This window comes from Rhipicephalus sanguineus, chromosome 3, assembly GCF_013339695.2.
Source record: "Rhipicephalus sanguineus isolate Rsan-2018 chromosome 3, BIME_Rsan_1.4, whole genome shotgun sequence".
NCBI classification, from domain to species: Eukaryota; Metazoa; Arthropoda; class Arachnida; order Ixodida; family Ixodidae; genus Rhipicephalus; species Rhipicephalus sanguineus.
In genome coordinates, this window is record NC_051178.1 from 9,283,164 (window position 1) to 9,294,139 (window position 10,976).

General features: G+C 42.5%; 1 long non-coding RNA gene across 1 annotated transcript; it reads left to right on the forward strand.

Annotated features, from left to right (window-relative positions):
* The first annotated feature begins 4,372 nt into the window (after nt 1-4,372).
* Nucleotides 4,373-9,398, forward strand: LOC119386439 (uncharacterized). The gene is made up of 3 exons (XR_007415571.1): nt 4,373-4,485; nt 5,661-5,777; nt 9,312-9,398. It is a non-coding gene; the product is annotated as an uncharacterized LOC119386439 (long non-coding RNA).
* Nucleotides 9,399-10,976: the final 1,578 nt, after the last annotated feature.

Sequence of the window (10,976 nt, forward strand, 5' to 3'; positions counted from 1 at the left end):
TTGGCTTGAAAAGAATATACTTACCAAACTGCTGATGGAAACCCGCGTCGCGGAGCGAAACCAATTATTTTGAGGGCTTTGTTTTCTGCGTCTCTTCTTTCATTAAAGCGACAGTCACCGCTCTTTAGACGTGCCGTTTTGGCGTCTTTGCGCTCGTGGACAAAACATTTGAAGAATCATTTAGATAGTCGTTGCGCGCGCACTTTCCCCCAGAATGTCTAAAAATGTCTCAAAGTAGACGTTGTGGCTCAACAAAATGCGTTGGCGGGCTAGTTGGTGAGAATCCATATTGCTTTTTTAGCGCAAAAAACGACACCACAAGAAAGAAGACGGAACACAGCGCTACTCTCAACTGACATGGTTTATTGCGTCACTCCACTCTTTATAGCAGCCAGATACCGGTAGGACATGCGCCGTGCACCCTATGCGCACAATCACCACACCTTGGACACCTGAGCGCAATCATGAAAGCGCATCCAAAAAGCAAAATTCAGCAGAAAACAAGGTAATGGACGGCACACTAATGCACTGCGACCCCAATGATTGAATGAAAAAAGCTTCCGATAATTCTCGGGCGGTGGTGTCACGACTCTTCTTTAAGATAGTGGTTAGTCTAAACAAGGCTTGACAATTGCATTTTTTGCAGTGTTGAGCTAAATGTGAGCCTGTACCAGTCGGCAGGGATCGCTCATGTTCTTTAAGGCGCTCATTCACACAGCGGCCTGACTGACCTACATACACTTTGCCACAAGAGAGTGGAATCTTGTAGACCACCCCTACGCTGCACTCGACAAACTTCTGGTGTCTCTTTTCACATTGCGGCTTTTTGTTTTCTTTACAAACACGCCTGCACAACATAGACAGTTTCCGGGGGGCAGAAAAGACAACCGGGATTTGGTACCTTGCCGACTGGTACAGGCTCACATTTAGCTCAACACTGCAAAAAATGCAATTGTCAAGCCTTGTTTAGACTAACCACTATCTTAAAGAAGAGTCGTGACACCACCGCCCGAGAATTATCGGAAGCTTTTTTCATTCAATCATTGGGGTCGCAGTGCATTAGTGTGCCGTCCATTACCTTGTTTTCTGCTGAATTTTGCTTTTTGGATGCGCTTTCATGATTGCGCTCAGGTGTCCAAGGTGTGGTGATTGTGCGCATAGGGTGCACGGCGCATGTCCTACCGGTATCTGGCTGCTATAAAGAGTGGAGTGACGCAATAAACCATGTCAGTTGAGAGTAGCGCTGTGTTCCGTCTTCTTTCTTGTGGTGTCGTTTTTTGCGCTAAAAAAGCAATATGTAGACGTTGTGGAATTCTTTTGCAGAATACACTCTGGCTATGTCGTAGCTGTTGAAAACGGTAATAAACAGTACGCAGGCATATTTGAGAGGCAAGTGCTTTATTTTGCAAAAATGTGTATTCTTGATCTTCTCGTAAACCAAGACGTCGATAGCCGTCCGTAGCCGTTTCGAGACGTCTTTTAGAGGTTTTGTGTTACATGGGCTCCTTGTTAAAAGAGACGTGCTCCTCAAGCGAAGTAGCGTGACTCTAATATGCCCTACAGGAATGTCAGTTATCGTGCTTTTGCGCCAATTTTTGCCTTACGCCGTTGAAAATGACATTTTCAAATATTCGTAAAATATTCGGGCTTACAAATGACATTAGGTAGGATGGAATACACGGCGAGTTGGTGCAGATTCATCGTGGCTAACAGCACGAAAAACACAGACGAAGACGAAAAGTGGACATGGCACAGTGCTGTGATGTGGCCTTCATTACAAATGGCGGTTATTCGATTCGATGATAGAATCGAGGAAGGCACTGTTTCATTTGAATATTGAAATTTTCGAATACTCGCACACACCCCGTAAATACGTCACTGCAAATAAATGTACGTGTTGCATTCTGTTTCACGAAATCGAATGAAAAAGACGTGTTTTTCTGGCTTCCTTGCTGGTTTTTGATTTGGTAGGGTTTTCAGCAGCTGGCGTAATACATGTTCAGGTGAGGTTGGGATATGATTGAGCATTACGGGAGCCTGAGATGATTTGCGCATATACGGGGGAAAAATTAAAGCCGATTACAACGGGAAACAGAATGAAGGCACTGTGCAGTGTTTGCCTTATCTTTAACTTACTTTTTCATGCCCTGTCTTACGTGCTGTTTCTTGTTATAATGCTGAGATACAACTAAAACGCGCATTTCACTCAAGCCAAGCGAAATGAGAGTGACTACCACATCGAGTTAACCCCTGTTGTGGTCGCTTGTCGGCCCCTTTGAATCAGCAGCGCAGTAGCAGACGACGCGCCGAGACCAATCCTAACTAGTGTGCCTCGACAAAACGCGCAACAAAACGCGCATCAAGGCACCCTAATCCTAACTAGTGTGCCTCGATGTGTGCGCCCGCGCAACAAAACGCGCATCAAGGCACCCTAATCCTAACGCGACCGCAGCGCCCCCGCCTGGTTGGCGATCGCGGCGAGCCGCCCCGCGCCTCTGGAAGGCCGCGGTCTTTGCCAACTGAAGTAATCTAAAAACGTTGCTGCACACTGAAAGCGGCGAGAACAGTCGTTGACCGTCAACTAATCTGATCATCGGTGGAACGCGTCGTCTTTTATACATCAGTCATCATCCCTTCCACCGTTATCGCTGGTGCTCGCGTAAGCTCTCGAATAAATTTGACTATTCGTGTCCGGCGCGTAACAGAATGAGTTCAAACAATCGTGAAGCTTCATATATATTCACGTGAAAGCGTGTTCAGCGTTAAAAAAATAAACAAAAGCAATCAGTCCAACACAACAACGATTATGTCTTGCGACAACGCGAGGGCTCAAAAGACACAGCAGACAGCACAGGTATTCAAGGGCGACACATAGGTCCCTATGTGCGCGCAGCCAATAGCGCGCCGCTGCCGTTGCCATGCGTTGAGCGCTCTGCATATTACAAACTCGCCTCCGGCACTCCTGACCTGCCCAGATGTCCCGTCTCCAGCGCCCACGTTCTAGTTCATACCTCCTGCCGCTAGGGACGTAACCTACGAGCATTGGGGCGCTAGTCAGCACCTGTTCGCTGACGAGAGCTTTAACGCTCGTGGTGATGTTTCGCCAGCGCAGAGCGCTCATATCGTTTAATTATTATGAATGAATTAGAATTTTTTTTGCATTTAAAAGTACACATCCGTCCTACACTATGCAAGTCTGCGGCTTCTCATGTTAGTCAACCAGTGTACAGTAAATACTTAACCGCACTGAATAGTTTACTTGACCCTCCGTCTAATTTTGCAGAAACAGTCACATAATGCTGGCAGTTCGTCACATAATACAGGAGTATTTACTCCAGAGGCGTCCAAACGGTCGCAGAGTAGCAGACGAACAGGTTATAGGTAGCGCCACCTACGACGAGCGGTTGAACGAGAGCGGGGACTGGGCAGGTCAGGAGTACAATAGGTCATGTCTTGGTACACTTATTTTTGTGGGCCAAGCCGGCAGACAGCCACTACGAGAAACCAAATACAGTAACGATGTTTTAAAGCCAGAAAAATAGCGATGCCTTTCACAGCACAGTCACAGTAAAAACTTGCGATGTGCGTCTTTCGGCCCACAAACTTGTACCGCCACCTGCAGACTGCTGCAAGCAACTTAAGAGGTTCGATGACGCGCTTGTTTTGTGATTCACTTTTCCTGTTCATTCTAACACCGGGCCGCGCATTTACAAAGGCGAGCGGATAAACCCCCCCACAATGCACCGCGCCACGGCGCTCTCTGGGGCTATCCATAATAACATAGATTTAATCAATGTAGATAAGGTATTAGGCCAACATGAAACAAGGAAGCTTTTTTTTTTTTTTTTTTTTCTTCGAGCCTGGTGGCAGACATGTCACCGCCCCGTTTTAAAGGGGACGCTCATAGCATCCATCCATCTAGAGTTACTGTATATCCTAAAGGTAGCATATACAGTAACTCTACCATCCATCCATCCATTTTGGACAGCCTGATTGTGTCGGGCGGCTGCCAGTTCCCGTACTTTCGTATCAGAACAGCGACGGCGGGCATGACGGCGGCGGGTGAGCGCGCTGTGCCTGTACTGCTGTGCCAATGCCTCCTTGGCTGTGCAGACACAAGTGCTGGGACGACGCGACCCTAGTAAGCGCCCTACGATGAATCGGATACACGCGAGTGCTTCGCGAGACGCTGTGCGCACACTTCTCGCTGCCGAAAGCCGTCTCGTTCAGGACGCATTGAAGCGGACACAGCCTGCTGTGAACAACACGACGGCGGGATGACGGATTTCTTGCGAGTCAGCGCCGATATTGCAGATGTGACGAAGCTAAGGAAATGTGGGCACTGGGACGATGGGATCAAGGAAAGCCCTCTACGATGGATCACATACGCGCGAAACTGTAGATGCTTCAAGCAACGTTAGTGCGCGCGCCGTTATCGACAATGCCCTCATCTACCGAAAGTTGCGTCGATCTGTTTGCAACGACGTAAGTATCGATGTTGACAAAGCCATATGCGGTTAAAACGACGGCATGACGGATTTGTGCAAGCCTTGACGCTGCTCAGAAAGCTGGTTTCGAAGAATGTCATTCCCTACGTCGCGGTCGTCACTTCAGCATTGATTAGCTTCAGCTGATGGCCCAGCACTGGCTTCGAATTATTTTAAGCTACGCACTGTGAATGGGGACATGCGATGCAATAGGAATTCAAGACCTTCGAAAAGCCATTGTGCTCCTTAAAACACGCTTTCGGCCGTTCGTATATTTTTTATTATATATATAAGATGGTGCGCGATCATTAAGAGAACAATACGCTGCCGCCAGGATATCACCTATGAAAAAAATAAGGTTCAAACACAAACGAAAATTTTCTGGTGTGCCCTTCAGCCCTGCTCCTGCCGGTTTCTTTTTTTTTTTTTTCTTTCTGCAACCCACCCTCATGCAACAAGCCGTCATGCATACTTGAAGGCAAGTAAAAAACCTACCTGGCCACAAGTGCCACATAGTCGTCACATGAAACTGAAGTAAAAATAGGAGTGCATACCATGGAAGTCGCCCACGATCTTCCAAATACACAAACACACCTTGCTTTATTTTTTGCATTACTTAAACCCAATGCATTGCAGGTGAAATGCCACCTGGAGTATCACAGGGATCATTGCTTGCACCCTTTGTCATCCTACCTTGTATAAGTGATAGCCAGTTTTGTATGCATGTGCCTGTTCAAATGAACCTTGCGTATGGCTGCATGATTTGTGCATGATTATAATACAAAATCAGACTTCACAATTCAATATTAAACACTTTAGAAACATATAAAATTGAATGCAGCAAATAGCAATTAACTACCTCTAGCGACACAGCATGTGCCAGACAGAAAATACTGCAAAGGCAAGTATATTCCGGAAATTCTAGCACAAGCCTTCACAGGGAACCTGGCAGATATCTCTTAATGCCAGCTATGTGTATTTTCTGAGAAGCCTTGGAAGCTCTTTTCTTGCACAAGTTGTGTCAAATGCCTACAGACCTCTTCAGCCTATAATCTTGGTGCTTTACCACAAGTACGTAATGTAAAAATCACGGGAAATGTTAAAACTGGCTCAAAGATTTATGAGCTGTTCTATAAAAAAAGAAAGCAATATATTTTTTTTTTGCTTTTGCAGAAGCATTCTGAACAAGAGTAGACCAATTGAGGCTGCCACAAGTGTCCTTGAAAATGTAAAAATACTTGCCAGTGGAAGCTGCTTGGGGAATGTGGAGGCCATGCGTTTTATTCAGCTGTACGCATTTCTGCTCAATCTTTTTAATGCTATGAAAATACACAAGATAACACCTATGATGACACAGCATAACACATCCAGTTTCTTATATCTTTTGGCATTGAGGATAAAAGGTAGCTATTCCTTGATATAAATTTCACATGTTTACAGTTATGTAAGTGAGAAGCTTGACAACTTCTTGCATGCCAGTTTATATGTCTCTCTACGAGATGTGGACATCTATAAATCCAGAAGCCCGAAATATAACTTTTGACAAATGTGAAGATGTAGAGATGCAGAACTGTGAAATGTTATTTATTCTTTAAACGAACTTCCAATTCAGTGAAGCATTATACAAGTACCAATGTTCATATGGCTCATGACTGGCATGTGGAATGGTCTTTACAAAGGTTCTCCACTGCCAACCAGGGTTGTTGCAAGTGTTGTACTAGGCATGTGTTTCCCTCTCCCCCCAAAAAAACCCCTGTGACAGCACTGCTGCTAGCACCATGGATGAAACAATGCAAGCAACAACTACAGTGCTAAATGCATGAAACACCTCGCCATCAAGGTCGAATCATTGTGCTATGGCCCAAGAGGAGCAAGGTATAGTTGCACAGAGAAGTAGATCGGACAATTTGTAAAATGCATTGCCACGAGGCCCTCTGAGCACGCAGTCAGTGGATGCTTTATGACTTCTTCATGGCACTCTTTCCATTATGAGAAAGACATTGATATGCTGCTTTGTTGATGTAATGATTTCTCCTAAGTTACAAAGACTACAGTGACTGCAAGCTGTGCTTAAATAGGGAGGGTAGTGTAAAGCCTGGCGATGCAGCTTTGCACCATTTTTATAGAACTGTCCCTCACTGTGTGGCAAGAGGCATGCTTTGGAAGTAGTAGCATCGACCTACTTTCTAAATTTGAGCAAACACCTTTGTATGCCACTCAAGGCATGTCAGAAGGTATTGCATGTTCTTGTAGCCTACTTTGACAGCCTAAGGTACACCCCAAATTTGGTAATAAACTGTCATGAAGATTGCATCCTTTTACAAGCGGGGCTTTTATTTTAGATGTGCAGCAGTAGCGCAGGCATATGTGCCATGAATTGCACATATATTGTGAAATGGCCAGTCATTAATGACCATTTTGTAATTGTCATAATAACACTGGCATTTGTTGTTTTTATTTAAATCTTCCCAGAGAGCAAAAAACTCATTTGTAATGCATATAGCTATTATTTTAGAAGTGGCAAATTGTAGCTTATCGAGCTTAATGGGTCAGCAATGGTAAGCATCATTTCTGCAAAGTTTGAAATTGTGTTCTTGCTGTGTTATACTGATGAAATGCTGCAGAAAAGATATATTGCACATGTTGATTGCCAATTACTGTATTCATTCATCACTAGTTTATAAAATCTTCGCATGGGAAGAATGTATTATGTAGCACAGTGTTAATGTGGTGCTACATGGTGTGACAAATGGCGGCTCCTAAATATGAAAAAGGACCTTGAACCATACGAAGGGCCATGCTGTAGTCTTACTAATGGCCAACATAACTGATGAATGTGAACCATAATTAGAGTGGGTGTACCATCAACTCAGAGGTTACTTATACAAAACATTTATGCAAGACAAGGTGTGGCAAAGCTAACTTATCGTTAGTGTAGCTTACATATCTTGTTCCTGCACAGTGCAAAAAGGCTGCATGTTTTTTTTTTTTCAGAATTCATAAATTCAAAAACTTGTGAACTGCTTTTTATGAGACATCAGCGTTGGTTAGAAGGGATAGGTTACAAGGAGCGCTGCTCATATTGCCTGAAGTACACTAGTTACCCCAATTAGAATAATTTATTTACATGTCTGATAGCTTGTACATGTTAAAAAAATTTTAAACTTTGAGATATTGCCAGCAAATAGCCTTTTATTTAAAATATTTCAAATGCATTAAAGAAAAAGTGAATTTGTTGCACTTCGCAAAGTACACTCAGCACTCAAAGGTTTCAGGTGTGTCCGTCTTTGTGTTCATCTCTGATGACAGACAGTACTGTGGTGTAATTGTGCTCATGGCTTATTAAAGGGCCCCTGACACCAAAATGGAAACATTGAGATCTCTGTGTTGTTTGGTTGTCCTGTATAAGTGGGTACTTGTGACCGATTATTAGTGGCGAATGTTCCCTTTAAGATATTTTAATTTGGTTTTAAATTAAACGTGAATGCTCATCTGGGTTTTCAGCACCACCTGAGATCGCCACTAGTATGATGTAGACAGAGGTCCCTTATGACGTTCCACAAGAAGAGCTAGTATTGTCGACCGAAGATATGCAGGGCGCACACAATACCACGACTAGCACCCAACGAGGACTATTGTTTGTCCCCCCTCTTGCTCTGTTGTCGGGCTGCTTTCAAGGTGGTTCTGGCTGCTTACACCAGGAATGATTTTCTTTTTTCTCAAGTGGACACACCCAAAGCACCCACATCATTTCATTCTTCACCGCGTGTGGGCCCACCGATTTGAAAAGTTTGCTTTAAGTCCCATCAATTCTTGTTCATCATGGCTAATGAAGCTAAATCACTCCAAGACTAAACTTGTCTCCTTTACACAAAATTCTAGGCGCCTCCTGACCACGTATGCACTTAATGACACACCCGTAGTCAGCCACATCATACAAATATCTAGGACTTCACCTACAATCCGACCTATCCTGGAACTGTCACATCAATTACATTCTTGCAGCTGCTAACCGCTCCCTCGGCATGTTAAAACATGATCTGCGTCATGCTCCTGCACACGTGTGAAAACTTGAGTATATTACCCTAATCCGCCCTAAAATTGAGTACTCTGCAGCTATACGAGACCCGGAACAAGCATAAATCATTGATAACATAGAATCCTTGCAGAACCATGCTGCTCGCTTCATTTTCTCCGACTACTCGCGTTTCACTAGCTTCAATGCCTTAAAAGACTGTGCAGGTCTTGATAACCTTTCCCATCGTCGTAAACTTGCCTGTTTATCTCTTTTTCATAAAACTTATCATCTGTTCCTTCATGACGATTTTTTTCAGTCACCCTTAGCCATCTTTCCACGCAGTGATCACCCTCTCAAGATCAAATGCTTCACATGCCGTACTTCATCTTTTGCTAATTCAGTCATACCAAAAACCATCACTTAATGGGACCAGCTGCCTCGTAAAATTGCAATAGAAAGCAACGTTTAGAAATTTAATGAACTTTTAAAGAATGATAACCTTAAAGTTTAATGTTCTGCTCTATTCTCAATTACCCATTTGATTCTTATTTTGTACTGTATTATTATGTTATTGTTATTTTGTGTTTCGCTTTTTTAATTATCTTCTTCAATATTTTCAATATGTGTTGCGTTATTGTGTTGCCTTTTTCGTTATGCTTAAGCAAGTCTTGTATTTTTGCAAATTTTTATGCTTGCTGTTGCTTCTATTGTATCTTTTCTTCTTTTGCTACCCCCCTATGTAATCCCTCCCAGGGGTTTCTTGAAATAAAAAAAATAAATGTCACCCCTTCTTTAAACCCTTTCAGACGCCACCTATGAAGAACTGTATGTAAACGTGTCAGACTGATACAACATTATTTGACGGCACTCAATATTCTGTTGCAACAAAAATAGTGTCATAACATGTTAATTTATGTGTTATAGTAACTAATCCTAATTAAGTAGTAATTAAAAATGTATTTATCCTAACGACGTTGGTGCTCTCTTTTGGCATAAATAGAATGAAATTTTAGGCTAGAAATATTGTTCAAATTCATTCCTGGTTATGTACATTTCGAGCAAAGAAAAATTATACTTTCCACATGGCTTGAAGGCAGCGGCACATCGAACGACTCAAACAATTCGTCATCTGCTGCGGTCCACTCAGGCATACAACAAGAATCAGTCCTTGGTCCACTTCTGTTGCTAATTTATATTAACAACCTCACGTCTTCAATTTCTTCTAATATTCATCTTTTTGCAGATGATTGTGTCATTTTTCATTAAATAACCAGTGATAATGACAGTTCATTCCTCTAGTCTGATCTTAACATCATAGCAGCTTGGTGCAGCACATCGCGAATGAATTTGAACATTGGTAAATGTAAGGCATTGCGCGTAACAAGATCTGCCACCACCCCGCTAACATACTTCAACAATGTCGCACTCAATCCGGTCAGCTCGTTTAAATACTTGGGTATTACTTATCACATTGAACCTATCTTGGGCACCTCACATTGAATACATTACTAATAATGCCAATCTCATGTTAGGCTACATACGTCGCAACTTCTCAAAAGCACCATCTGCACTGAAACTACTCTTATATAAAACATGAATAAGTTCCAAACTTCAATATGCCTCTTCTGTGTGGGATCCTTAACACGATAATTTGATTACTTCACTTCATGTAGTACAGAATAACTCCGTCCGTTTCATACTTTCTAACTATAATCGCATTGCCAGTACGATGTCAATGAAATCCAGTCTAGGCCTTCCTTCTTTTGCATCCCGTTGGAAAATATCCCGTTTGGCTACATTTCACAAGTTATTCCATCATCTAAACCTCAATCTTCATTACATATCCCATCGCATCAACCACCGTCATAAGGTTGGCATCGCATTATGTAACTCCCAGTGTTTTTATCGATCATTCATACCTCCTACATCAGTAGATTGGAACTACCTACCTGAAGACATAGTAACTATTACTAATAGCCATCTTTTCTGACAAACTTAATATTTTGCGATAAGCAATTGTATTATGTTATGTGTTGTTATGTATCATGTTCCTATTGTATTGTGTTCATTGTCCTTTTGTCCTTACGCAGCTAACATTGTATAGTGATTACTTTATTGTTTGTTGAATAACTTATTTTCATGCTGTATTTTATTTCTTGTCTACTTGGTAGCCACTCCCCTCTATAATGCCCTATGGCCTTGAGGGTAAATGAAATAAAAATAAATAAATATGCAACAGTACACTGCAAAATGAAGTTAAATGAAGAGAAATGTGTTACGCAGAAGGTTCAATTCATCCGAAGCTCGATATATCTTCATGTTTCTGAGCCCCTAGTTGATACAAATAGCAAAATCAAGTGGTGTACATAATTGTGTATATCTTGATGTTTCTTAGCCCCTAGTTGATACAAATAGCAAAATCAAGTGGTGTACATAATTGTGTACATAGTGTGTCAAACGGTTAAGAATCC